This window comes from Spodoptera frugiperda, chromosome 13, assembly GCF_023101765.2.
Source record: "Spodoptera frugiperda isolate SF20-4 chromosome 13, AGI-APGP_CSIRO_Sfru_2.0, whole genome shotgun sequence".
Lineage (NCBI taxonomy): Eukaryota > Metazoa > Arthropoda > Insecta > Lepidoptera > Noctuidae > Spodoptera > Spodoptera frugiperda.
The window spans coordinates 3,352,266-3,367,275 of record NC_064224.1 but is presented as its reverse complement, the minus strand read 5'-3'; positions in this window follow the sequence as shown (position 1 = coordinate 3,367,275).

Below are 15,010 nucleotides of genomic sequence, written 5' to 3'. Positions count from 1 at the left end.
CCCGAAACACTAGAGGCGTTACAAGTGCGTTGCCGGGCTTTTGGGGGTTAGGAATTTAACAATTGTTGAGGAATCGGGGATTGGAAAGATTGGGAAGGTGGGTAATTGGGAATCCGGTAACCTCACTCAAACAATGCCAGCGTTGTTTCATGACAATTTTCTGTGAGGCGAGCCGGCCTATTCGTGCCGAAGCATGGCTCTCCCACACTTAATAAATCTTTTACACAAATGAGTAAAAGAGAGGAGTGGTATAAATAGAGACCGTGGTTATTTTTAAAGGAACTGACTGAAAAATACTACGAGTATAGGACACTAACCTATGGCCTATTGTTTCGTGACTTGATTTAATAATATGTGATGTTATGATAGATAAAGATGTAAATATGTTTGGGTGAGTCATCCCCGCGGTACAGACGAGAAGTGAGGCGCTTTCTACCGCGGGCTCAATAATCCTCGCGGACTGGTTCTAAGTGTGCTATCAATAAAAATAGCTTCGCATTCGTTCAACACATTCCTAGAAACTGTAGTCTTGTAACAGGTAGGTTTTTCCTTAGACAACCAACTAATAAAGCGGTGGTAAGGTAAAGTGTATGTTTGTGAACGCACCTACGAATCAGGAGAAAAACCTAGTGTGGGGCAACGTTAAAAAAAAGTAAGATAGGGTAACTGAGAGGGTAATATCTATTAGCTAACTAGTTTTATTGCTTGCTACTCTGAGACAATAGGAGTGACTTATTTGCACCCATTATATAAGTAAATATTAACTTTGCCAGTTACTTGCATTATAACTATCGTGAGACAATCTAAATTAATTATTACGTTTTTCGGCTTACTCACGTAATTGTTTGTTTAACAAGTAGCTGCGCGACAATCGCCTGGTCAGCGTCGTGTTCCACAATACTGCTCATGAATATGTGAACCCTTGTTATACCTTTAAACTAGTCGAGTTTATCATCAAATAGTAACGTGACTAAGCTCAAAAATATAATAATATTTTACCAGTGACGACATAATTCCAGATTCAGTGCAATGCCTCAAAATGTTCGTCAACACGCTTTTTATCCCCGAAGAGGTAGGCAGAGGTGCACATTATAGTAATGGTTTGAAAATGTTCTCCATGTAATAATGGAAAATGTCAATAAATCGATACTATAGCGTCGTTTTATTGTATGGTGATCGGCATAAAGTACTTTGTAAAGGCGAGTCTCGAGACAAAAGCGAAAGTTGTATGAATATTATGATGTATGGCGAACCATGGTGAACCACGAACCATCGGCTTGTCCCATCGTGTGTTTGGCTTTCCCTCTGCAGGAACTAATGTTTGTAGGTATCTGTGAACCTAGGTACATAGAGGGCTAGATGATATTGTTGACAAGAGATGTTTGTAAGTTCCTATCAGAAGATTAAACTTTTTATATCCAGAAGGATGAGCTGCGTTCGTTCTGCAACACCTACGAGTATGTTTCATTAGTTATTCAGTACATAATTTGGAAATGGCTGACTCGATTAAATTGATTCTTTGTTTGTTATGATTCTCATAGAATAGATTAATACGTTTTTTGTTTTTTTTAAACGTTGCCCCACTCTAGGATTTTCTCCTGTGACGTGCGTTTAGTAACTTACAAGTTCACAAACACATGACACCCAGACCCGAAACAACAATTTGTGCGGGAATGAAGTTTTTAACAATTCTATGAGTTTATACACTCGGTACTCGACTAGGTAATAAGTTTGTATATGTAAAGATGTGAATATTTTCCATAATGGATTCATGTAATTAATTGGAGCGAGTAAGTCATACGCTGTAGCGGGTGAATGTCTGTCGCTACAACAAAGAGGAAGCCAACTGAAAGATTGCACGAGTAAAGTAAAATAATGTAATATTAATAATTTCGAACGAACAATTTTCTTTAGAAACTTCAAAGAAGGAAAGCAATATTTATTATTAATCATGAATACTTAGATAAACCTGCATGTTTTACTGGGGCATACAATCAAAATTAAACGTGAGCAACAGAGTCGGGCCAATAAGTATTAGATTCGTTTAAAAAATGAATCGCTTCGCTCAAAATCTTGTACCACAGATCAAACCAATATTTCTATCATAGTGATAAACTTTCACTTATAATAGCGCGCGGGCGACAGCGGGGGTGAGGTACGGATACACAGATACTACGGAGGGGGGGGGAGCGGCATAGCTGCGATTATTGACATTTTATTTAAATGGCCTCCCAGCCGACACACTTGTCTCACTGGCCAGTGACCTACTCATGTAGTAGTAGTACTATTAAAACTTTAACATAGTTTAAACCTTATTACAAAACGATGAAGTTCATATTCAATTGAAGTAATTTATCAAATTAGGGTAGCTTGATATGCGGTCTGCAGCTATAGGTAATTGATGTTACGAATTGTTTGTATGAGTTTGTTATTTAAGACGTAGAATTTGGGAACATCTTTTTTGGGGAATGTCTAGTTACTGGTATGGGTCAACTGAGTGGATTTTCTAAATGATTTCCTTAGAGAATGCAACAGTACTAGCTAGTAACATATCAATATAACATAACACTACGACGGAGGATTTATAATAATTATAAACAAGTATTCCAGAGCCATACTACACGAAAGGGCCGGCTCGTTTACCATATAAAATGTGTGAAAAAAAAAGCGTTCTGAGAGTTTCAGTAGAGCACTACGTAGCAATGTAAAAGGTCTACGCTACGGAAAACCCGTAGCGGACGAAGCCGCGGGAGACAGCTAGTTAACATGTACCTGAGTACTTGTGGGAACAATAATAGTATGTGCATCCGATGTGCATCTGTCTTTACTACTTTCACAGTACGAAGGTCGTGCGATGGCTCGAGATAACAAGCCGACTGGTACTGCAGGCGAGTTTATAAAACTGCATCTAATATGCATGGGAATATTGGAATGTTTTGAGTGCACACTGATACACACACGATACGTGGCTTGTGTTTGAAATAACATAGGATCGTAACAATATCTAGTGTTATTTGTTTTAGTTTGAAGCAAAACATTGGAGGGAAAATAATGTTATGAGAACTCTAGTTTAATTGTAATATTTCAGTAAAAGTTTTAAGTAGGTTGGTAGGCACCTATTCTATAGACTTTGTTACACGTTCTATACGTCTATATAATAAAAAAAGAATTGCCGTTAGTTAGACTCGCTTAAACTCGAAACGGACTGGACAGATTTGGCTAAAAGGTTTAAATGGTGAGACAAATGAATGTTTGAGGCGGTGCGAAGTTTAGGAAGTAACCATACGCTGAACATAATTACAGACTTTGTTCTGCTATTGTAGAAAATATTTCGAAAAGCCACTAATACAATAATATTTTACATGACTGAATCAAACCCAAAACTCTTTACTCAGCAGTCGTATTTGCGATCACAACATGGCGTATGAGAAAAAAAAACTAATGATTGAATTAAACCAATTAACGATGTTGTCTATAAAAGACAAAGCCCTTCAATAAATAATAAAACATAAACAGGCGTAATGGTTATAAAACACAAACAAGAAAGCCGGCGCACAGTTAGTCTCCGCGCCATCTCAATAATCCGACAATGCGCATAATTACCGATTACAGGGACACGTACGATGGTACTTATGTTTAGAAAGTGGTCAAATTTTGTCACTTTATCAAACCCGCCTCACCAGTAACCAGTGACAGAGAAACCGGTTTGTTATGCAACGTGGTTGATAACCAATCTGGCGATAAGTTGCCGTTACAGCAGTTACAGGTACACTTTGTATCCGCGATCGTATCGTTGTGTGTGTAGATCTCATATCTGCGTGTAGGCAATTATTTTGTCAATCAATATTCACTAATATCTAGATATACGTATAAAATGGAAGGCGAACCATTAATTCTGAACTCCAAACCCACGAAGAGGCTTCCGGTTGTTAGCGTCTCTCATAGACACCGGCAATATCAGAGGATTTACAAAAACGTTGATAGTATTCTAACAAGGACCAGACTCCCTTTCATGAAAGTTTCTAAATTCAATAGGAGTAACAAGTTTCATTAAAAATGCAGCCGTGGACTCCCAACTAGGTACCTAAACGATGAGGATGGAACGGTTGTCGCGTGAAACGATCATGAAAAGATATTGTGATACCTTTATAAACACGTGGGAGCAGAAAAAGGTAGAGGTATTAGCGTTTTTATCGTTTTAAAGAACCCTCTTTAACCTTAAAAATATTCGTTTTACAACATGCATACATAAATGCTCTCATTTTAAAGAGAAATAAATTGTCTTTCATACAACATCAGTTACTAATAAAAAATCTTAAAAGAAAATACTTTTTACAAAAAAATAAACCGACTTCACTAAAAAAGTTCAAAATAACTTTAATTTCGGAAGTCGATGTTTCTCGGTATTAATTGTATGTTACACCGACTTTTTAATTGCGATACTCAGTATCGCAACTAAAAAAGTCGGTTAAAATTCTCTATCTCAATAACTACTTTATTTATTTGTATTGTCACAGTCACTTAATTAACTTTATTGTGATTTCTATGTGAGTATGAAGTTCCATTGGCCATTTCTGGTCTTCTTCATCAGTTCCACCTCTTCAAAGGTTACTTTTTGACTGTAAATGCTTCAATTCTAGATGAATATACCAAAATCACTATATAGTTCCCTATAATATTTGAGGAGTTCCCTCGATTTCTCTAAGATCCCATCATCAGATCCTAACTTGGTGACAATGGGACCACCTCAGAACTTTTACTTTCGAACAAAAAAAGAATTTTGCAAATCCGTCGACAATAGACGGAGTATACGATAAACAAACATACAAAAAAAAAAAAAAAACATACAAACAGCCGAACATAGTACCTCCTCCTTTTTGTGAAGTCGGTAAAAAGAAAACCCCCCTAGGGGCTTCGTATCTTTTTGCTCCCAAGTGAGCAAGTAAATATAGGTATATCATAAAACCAGCCAGTACCAGCTTCAATAGTTCCATAGAGACAGATCTGATCGAACGGAACGGATGACGAGATGCCGTCACGTCACGGTAAACGATGAGTGATGCGTGTGCGCATGCGCGTGCGGCGCTGAACGGACACATTATGTGGTTATGATACTGGACCGTAGGCATTGACATTAGGGCTGATACTTAGTTGATAGGGTTGTTATATTGGTATTATACACTGAGAACTATATAATATAATAATATACTTGTAAATATACAAGGGTTGGGGTAGTTGCTAATCATAGTTATAACTTTATGCTCTGTGCCATTATAAAGATTTTTTGATAAATTCGGATATCATATCCTTGCTTGGTCGTCGCAACTGCGACCACTCTACTAACGGAGCCGGCTTTTGTTTTTAAACAAATAAATCATTACAATAACTGGTCAAAAGGTTGATATATTCAACCTTACCTTAGCCCTACCTTCGGGAAACCTCGGAAACCGTCGTGTGACGTCGTTCTCATGATGTCCCGCCCACACTCCGCATTCTCCACTCAGCACCTGCTTTCCAATCGCTGGCACTTCACACTGAGCAGGTTAAACTAACACCTTTTTATGAATAAGTGTTATACAATTAACTTCCTTATGTGACACGCCTTAACCTACAAAATTGACTGCGTGTAATATATTTGAAAATGTTATCTTCTACGGTAATGGACGTTGTGGATAACAAAGAAGTACAACTTGTTTGATCAGATAATGGTTTTTACTTCAATCTCCTCTACATAAGAATTGAATAGTGGAGATTTAAAAGGTTTATCAGGAAAAAGGATTATCAGAGAGCGCTGCTGCCTGATCTCAGTTACTTTATTGGGGCTTTACGGCAAATCATACCCACAGGAAGAGGAGATAAATGTATCGGCTCTATCACCACTCAGCACTCTGTAATCTGCTCACATCCAAACCCTGGCTAGTCTACTGATGCGGTAGCAAATGTTGCAGTTACACTATTACTCGGTGATCGCGGTGGTTATGCAAATGTCAAGTCGTTTAGATGAGTGGTTCGCACCGTGTTAGCGGTACTTGTAATGGCTGTTCAAAGAAGAGTAGTCTATCTATCTGTTACACAACTCTTCAGAGTTGTGTGCAGTGCATTTTATTTTCCTGTAATGTTATTTGTGGAATGGTCGTTTACAAAAGTAAGGGATTTCGGAATGCTTTTTTATTTGGGGGATGGAAAATCATCCAATGACTTCTCCCGCCTTGGGCGAGGCGAGAGGGAGTGTTAGACTCTTATTGACTAAAAACTACCCCGTTCATACTCCTGTTTTTCGAGCCGGAGCCCCGGTAAACCCGCTAGGTAGTCTGCAGTTCCGGAATTTTAGAATACCTAGGAAAAACTATATTGGGTTGCCAGATTTTCTTAATGATGCACAGAATTTGGAACAACGACTGATGTTACTGCTATCAGCAGTATTATTGCTATTATTTGCTCGCCCTCTTCGCAGAGGACTCACAAAGTATGTGGAGTAAATGTGACGAAACTCAAAGAATTCATAATTACTCTCCAAATAGTCGGAGAGTGTATCAGTCGCTGCCGGCTCATGTCGTGATCTCCGGCACATAATGATGTAGTGGCTACTGCTGCTAGTCGCTAGTCGTGTGTTTATGTCATTACACTTTTTGTTCCACTTACTACTTGAAGGTACATACCTCGGCCGGTGCATGCTTATTATAGTAATTATAGTCTTTGTTTTGGTTTTATGTCTACCTGCTTCCATTATATTGTATCTCTTGCTCTTCATCGTTTCTTGAAACATATCAGTTCAGAAAGAATGATTTGTTACTTTGTTAAATAGTTCTAGTGCGGGGCACAAACAATCGTACTTTAGGGAACAGAGTAAAGGTCAATAAGAAAAGGAGAATCCTCCATCAGTTGTTTATTGGGATTTTCTATCCATGTTCACAGTATTCACATGTAAAGTTCCCATGTGCGATGTAGGATTTTATGACGTCATCCGTTGATGTGTTCGCCGATCGTCTATGTGCGACTTCTGTCATCTGTCACTTTTCATGTGTTCGTATCAATTGTAAATACCTACACATTACAATAGTTACTGGATCACATTGTACTGGCGACACCTTGTGTACCAGCCGATTACCTCGCCACTGAGTCGATTGTACAGTCGAGACATACTTGCATGCATGACTACACAAATAATGCCGATTTCATGTAAATTAAAAATCTAAACTATGGAATCAGTGTGATCTCACCAAATTCCTTTTGTATAGCTAGTGCGTTGCACTCCACACACGCGAATAATCGATACGAAAAGTAAAGAAATCGATTATCGCAAACAATCGTTATAATGGATGAAGTTAATCAATTAGCGATCGAGGTATGTTTGGCTTGTAATGTTTTTTGTTTATTGGTTAGTTCGTTGTTTACGCTTCTTTGGACGAGTGTCAATGACCTTGTGAGTCATTAGTGTACACAACTACACATCAAGCTATACACAACCAGTATAAACTGACCGTTGAATGTACGGGAAGATCATACAAAGCGAGGCCATGATAAACTGGTTTTGTATAGCCGTATGTATATTCAGTAAACTAGGTGCTTATGTATTGTGTATTGTATATGATTTAATATTGCCTACTCGAAAACAAAAGATGATTCAACGAGTGAAAGTGAAATGAATTGAGAACATCGCGTAGCTATACGATATATAGTTTATTATCATCATATATATGTTTTATTTGATAGCTGTATATTTATAGTAGGTATTTATGATGAGTATCATTTACGTAAGTGTACACATGATTAGGTCGCTTGGGTTTCTCTTCTGAATGGATTGTAAATCATCAAATTAGGCTTTAAATATGAATGGACGTGAATAATAAGCTTAAGTATTGGCTTAAGCTGTAAAATTATGCATGTTTTTTTTTTAATAAATAATAAATAATAATAAATAATAAATGAACATTGAATGGTGCAGCAGTTAGGACTTACTTTTGAGATGCCCTATGTGGCGGATCACGGCATGAGCACTTTTTACCTAAGACCTTTATGTAACCTGTGAATCACGAATTTGAATTTGAGATAAGTTGGTTTTTATAATAACAATTGAGTGACATACTATAACTTTTTTCAGTATATTTATGTGAGTAAACCGTTAAATCAGTGTGATCTCACCAAATTCCTTTTGTATTCAGCTTAGTGCATTGCACTCCACACACGCGAATAATCGATACGAAATATAAAGAAATCGATTATCGCAAGCTTATACTTTCATCATCATCTCATGATAGATGTTGGCGAGGGTGTGAGGCTGTACATCTCTAGTCAGCAACCCAACACTGACAGTATAACAGCCACCCATGTCACTAACTAGACAAGCACTTACTGTCACCAGTGACAACTGACGTGTCATCCAGCAATCAGCAATAGCGACAAATGATACAAGAGGAGTGACAGCTGTGATAGACAATGTAATTACCGCGGCGACGCCTGTAATTGTACAAGCAATGCCTGTCTTGTTGCGAACTTGACATTGAATTCTAAGATGACTAAGTATTTACCACTTGACAGGCTATTTGTTCCTTTTGGGACTTTCTCTCTTTTAGTGATGAATTAGGTGTCCATATGAGGTAATGACAACTGGTAAATTAATAAATAAACAAGTAAGTAAGTAAGTACCTTAAACTGAATGATGCAAATTCTATTGTGAACTATTGAAGCGAAAGTAGTTTTTGCACGATTGGTACGGTGGCTGGGCAACTGGCTGCCATGCAACGTGTAACGGGTTCGATTCCCCGCACGGAGCAACGTTTTGTGTGATCCATAAATTGTTGTTTCAGGTCTTGGTGTCACGTGTATGTGAACTTGTATATTTGTAACGTACCCAGGAAAAAATCCTAAGGTGGGGCAAGGTTTAAAAAGAAAAGAAAAATCTTTATGGCTAATTAAAATATCAGATCGCACTTGTTACGTTGTCCATTCTTGGATTGGGTAGAGTCTAGATCTATGTATAAGCTAATTCCAGGCAGTGGTGGGATGAGAAGAGCTGAAGATCGAGCTCTGTGGCGTGCTATTGGGGAGGCCAGCAGTGGTCGAATTCGGATTGATGATGATGATGATGAAGCTAATTCCATGATCAGCGGATTTATTTATCTACTGCCAAAATAAATTGACAAATGGGCGATTGAACGAAGACGAGAGATGAAGTTATTACATGGTACTAATGCACAGACCTCTCTTTTTACGGAAATATCATCATCAGCAACGTTTAGTCCACGCTTCCAGGGGCCTTAGTCTGCTATTACAATTTTGTCAGAATGGTCGATCACTGAGCAGTGCAAGAGGGACGGAGCTATGTAGGTTGTATAGCTCCATCCCTCTTGCACTGCACAGTGATCGACCATTTTGACACAATTGTAAACGCAGACTAAGGCCCCAGAGTGCATGTCCAAACCATCTGCAACTCGGTACCAACGACAGCTGCCAGGGTGGCCACGGCAGTGATGGGTCGCGTATCATCAGCTGGGTGTAATTACACAGCTATGCGATGTGAAAGGTGGCCGCCTACCCGGCTCCCACGGTGGCCACGGAGCAAACACTAATATCTGCAGTACTTTGAATATCATTTGTTAAGATTATAATAAGGAAATTAGCAAGATGACCGACAATTCACGAGACAATGAGAGAAATCTATAATGTGATGAATTCTGTTATTAAGTGTGACTGTTGTGTTGTCCTCTCAATCAAATAATTATATGGAAATACATATTTTAAGTTTTGACAGCTGTAATGGCTTGTTTTAAGAAGAATATTTACAAAAGTTTGTGGAAAACGTCCCTTCTTGGATTGTACTGAAACATTGACATAGATGGAGGATCTCGAGACAATTTAAAACTTTGAAAATAGTAAGGAAATATAATAACCATTCGTTTTAAAGTAGAAAAACACTCTTTAGAAGCCTTTACAGCTTTAGGCTTTACACACACCTGGGTGAAATAATAAAAAATACAGTATAAATATGTGCTCTATTAAAATATTTTGCAAAGAATCCATATCAATTTAAACAAAAGACTGTCAATTTTTGCATGTGTACATGTAGCAATATTAAATAGTTTCAAAGATTGAGTAATGATGGTATGAATATTCATAACTTTTTTTTAACATTGACTGGTAGAGATCACCAGCAGATCCCGTGTCGAATGACCGATTGTAATTGCTGTTGTCTGTTGATGCATATTGCTTCAACTGTGAACGCACTGACGAGTTTACATACGAGGATCTCGTGTTTTTGCAAAATATGACGAGGACATTGCTGTTTATCTTAAGGACTTACTTTTTTCCATTCTGGAATTCAAACCTTTGCAGGCATTAGCTCGAAAGATATTGTTGATTTGTTAAAGTGATTCCATATAACCGGGTATTTAAAGTTTTTACATTATTATAACTAAGAAATTAAGAAACACCAAAGGTTCTCTACCTTTGGAAGTAACCAAAGAGTTTTGCAAATAGGTTACAATGTAAACCTTTTACATGTCAATCTCTTAAATAACTAGATGAAGTTGGCATGGTAATGGTAATGCTTGTAATATTGACAAGACAAATAAAACACAATAATACCACCACGACTGAACTACTAATTATCCTACCAGTCCTACCAGAAGTACCAGTTAGACAGTTGTTGAACCCCCCACTTAATGTCACAGTTAACACATAGTATGACGTCGCCATTTTTCCGCAATCACACACAAAAACATAAAACAAGCGTAGTACCGAGTGAAAGTGAACACACACACACACACACACGGACAGGCGACAATTAATTATAATAATAAATGCGTGGAGTGAAAGGTGATTGATTCGTGATACCGTCGGCGCGACAATGCCGGGCGGGAGACCAACGAGAGATGATGGCTACTGCTTACGACAGTACTGGAGAATGTGGTGATATGATATGGAGCTAGAATGGGCAAAGGAAGGTATATTCCTCAATTTAAAAAAAAAAGTATTGCCCCATGACACCCAGACCCGAAACAACAATTTGTGGATAACACAAAGAGTTGCTCCGTGCGGGAATCGAACCCACTACACATTGCACGGCAGCCAGTTGCCCAGCCACCGCGCCAACCGTGCAGTTGAATTGATAGTCTGCTGTACTTAAAGACATTTGACGATTACTTAAACTATTCCTTAGTGACGATTTTAATCCGAAAACAATTGATAATGGCTAGGTTAACCATCGAATTACCTTGAGTACGGTAACTACCGATATTATTAAACGGTTCTATTTGCCTTTTTGTTTGTTTGGACCTAATTTAGAGATTGGAAATTCTCCCCTTTTCTGACGACAGATTAATCTGATGTTTGGTACACATTGATGATAATTTACATCATAACAGTTTAACATAAAACATCTTTTGGTGTATTACTTGTGGATGAATGTCTTTGAAACTTGTACAATTACTGATTTATGTCATTGATAAACACATATTTTAAAAAAGAACGAACGGAGAATTTCTCTCTCGTTCTGAACGAGCTTTTTTTTTTTTTTTTGAGGGGGGAAAATCATCCAATGACTTTTCTCGCCTTGGGCGAGGCGAGAGGGAGTGTCAGACTCTTACTGACTAAAAACCACCCCGTTCCTTCTCCTGCTTTTCGAGCCGGAGCCCCGGTAAACCCGCTAGGTAGTCCGCAGCTCCGGATCAGGAATCAGCCCTACTGGGCCCCATCTGTGGTGGTCTGATGGCTCTTTGAGGCGCGCGCGGAACGCGACGCGCCGCACGCACGGGTCTGGTTCTGTTCGGGCGGTGAGCTACCCTTTGTCGCCGTCCGCAGGCCCGCACTTACGGTGGCCGGAGATCGTCTCGCGATCCCCGACGCCCGGACTGTCCCTCGCGACGGCTGGGGCGTGAGGAGGTTTGTTCTCTCACGCGCCCCGCCTCCTCCTTAGCTAGCATGACTGCTTCGCAGAAGGAGGAGACGGCATCCCAGTCCCTCTCGCTCCGCACCATGGCCTGAACCAGTGCCGGACGCGAGAGGTCGCCGTCGCCGACCACATCCCTGAGGACTTGGCGGTGCTCAGCCCACGCAGGGCACACCGCCACCGTATGTTCTACCGTGTCCTCCGGGCGGTCCTCACAGTGATGACACCCGGGCGTTTCCTCCCGCCCAATAAGGAACAGGAACCTACCGAAACTCCCATGTCCGGTAAGCACCTGCGTCAGGCGGTAGGTGAGGACGCCGTGGCGCCTCTCTAGCCACTCCTCAAAGAGGGGACTTACCGCTGCGATGACAGCGAGCCCAGCCCTCGGTTGCGACAGTCGTTGCTGCCATTCCGCCATGAGATCGCGCCGGAGCTCGTCCCGCGACGCACTGATCTGGCGCGGCAGTGGAGTTTCGCCCCGGCGACACGCGTCGGCGCGCAGACTGAAGACGCGCGCGAGCACCTTCGCCTCCAAATCCCACGGCGGTAATCCGGCAAGGAGGTTCGCCGCCTCCCCGGAGATCGTGCGATATCCACGGATCACTCGGATGGCCATGACCCTCTGAGACGTGAGCAGCGTCCGAGCTGGCCGCCGCATCAAGTTCGGCGCCCACACAGGGGCGCCGTAGAGGGCCATGGACCGCACGATCCCCGCGTTCTGAACGAGCTTGGAACGAGCACCTAGCTTCACAGACGGACAGACTGATAGACTATTGATTATTTCTTACTTTGTTGACGTTTGATAAGTACCTAAATATTTATGGTTTCATTTAAATAAATTATTAGACTTTGACTTTGACTTGCTAAATAATTTTTCATAGTTCTAAGTTCTAGTATTCAAATTCAGAAACACAATCTGTTACATAACGACTCACTTCTCATTTCTACATCTGCCAACAATACCTATCTCCAACGCCGGCGTCACGTCACGTCATGTGTAGAAACAAGATGGTTTAGATGGTATCTGCAGGTGACAGCCACTTTCATGGCTTCTATACGTAATGCTTTATCTGAACATCCATAAATCAAGCAATTGATGGCACTTGTGGAAGCATTGGCCATTCAATGGTCAGTCATGTTGCGCAATACATACGAGTAGATAGTTATGTACGTATCTATCTGGTCGAGTGGTCGTTAGCGTCAGCTACCGATCATGTGGGTTAGTTTGGGTTCGATTTGTAAGATAAAGACTGAGTGGTATCATTGATTTTCGAAGATTCTCAATAATATTATGGAGTCCGGAATAACGTAAATGAGACGCAATGGGGTCTTTTAGTCTTGTTGTGGACAACGTAACAGGTTACCGGGTCTCCGACTCAAAGCAGGAGAAGGAACAGGGGGTTTTTAGTCAGTAAGAATCTGACACTCCCTCTCGCCTCGCGCAAGGTGGGAGAAGACATTGGATGATTTTTCCCTCTCAACAAAATAGGTCCTTTCGTCTTAGTTTGATTCCTAAATCAGTCAAAGTATTACCAGACCAACCCCCATTGCATAGAAGCTCATAAAATATTTGCTGAATAATGGGTGCAGCATTTCACAGATACCTACATAATCACTTCTGTATACCTGCACCGTTTTGCGTATTAAAAGACTATATAGTGTTTCATAAGCCACATAATACCTATACTCCCAGTACCACAGATCTAATCTCCAGCGGTCGACATATAGAAAGAGTTGCAAGGTACGTCTGTCGTCTGTCGGCGAGTGATTAACTGCTGTTATCGCGAGCTGATCTTGATGTGCACTGACTACCTATATACAAACTATATACTATGTATCTATGTGTAGTGAGGTTATGTACGGTTCAAAATGTAGATGAATGGAATGTTTTAGCTTTGCAAGTGAAACTTTACTCTTTAAGTTTAGATATTGTGCAAAGGTGCTTCATTAGTTAAATTAAATTAGTTAAGTGCATGTGCAATTGGTAAAGGATCAAATAATGTTTCAGAGAAATTGTAAAAAGAAATTACTTTTTTTGAAAAGAATAACGATGGAGTTTCTGCATTCGAAGCTACATTATGGAAAGAGCACCTAAGCTTCACTGACAGACAAATTTGACGGAATTTTTTTATTTAATTTGACGTTTCAAAAGTGCCTAATAAAGAATTAATTGCAATAAATTCTTTGACTTTGACTTTCGTTGTCTAGTAGCTAGGTGTCTCGTAGTTCGTGTTCATCTCTCGGATCGAGCAATACATTTTTAGGATTTGCAATTGTCGAATACTTAAAAGCAAAAGGATTCACAGACGTCTTCCCTGTAAAGGATGATCAAATAAATATATTATTATGTCTCACTAAACAATTAAAACTGCGGAGCACGCACGGTGCAAGAGAGATAAATGAAAGGGTTCGTGTAAACGAGGGCCAATTTTGCATCGTCTTGGTTAGTGAGACATACAGACAACAGTATTATGTAATGTTTATATACCAATACAAAATATAGTGCAAGATACAACTGCAACTTTCCAGTAACTAATACAAATACATATTTTGATTAAACTACAACCACACACACATTCAAATATCATTAATCTTTTTAATCAAGTCTATGGTTGACCACAGATGCATAATCGCGTATCATTTGTCACTGGCGATTAGCACTGAGTCAGTGCAGTGACAGAGATCAGCGCGTTCATTGACTGGGCCATTCACTGTAGCTGCGGATTGACAGCGGTTGCGTAATGAGCTGGTTCATACACTAGTCTAGTCATGGGGTGCTATAGGTCTAGTGTGTATAATTTACATCTACGTTTGATCACTATTTGACTGGATACTTAGATATTTTTCATATTCGGCTTAAAAACTACCTTCTGAAAATACTCACATACATAATCTGGCAAGGTTTAGCGGTTTTAGCGGATGCATCTAGGCATGTAGTGACTCCGGAGTTGCGGACTGCCTAGCGCGTTTACGGCTCGAAAAGCAGGAGTAGGGACGGGGTGGTTTCTAGTCAATAAGAGTCTGATACTCCGTCACGCCTCACCAGGCCAAAAAAGTCATGTAGAGACTAAATAACCTAATCTCAGTAACATGCTGGTGTACGAGTATAATTTGGTATAAATA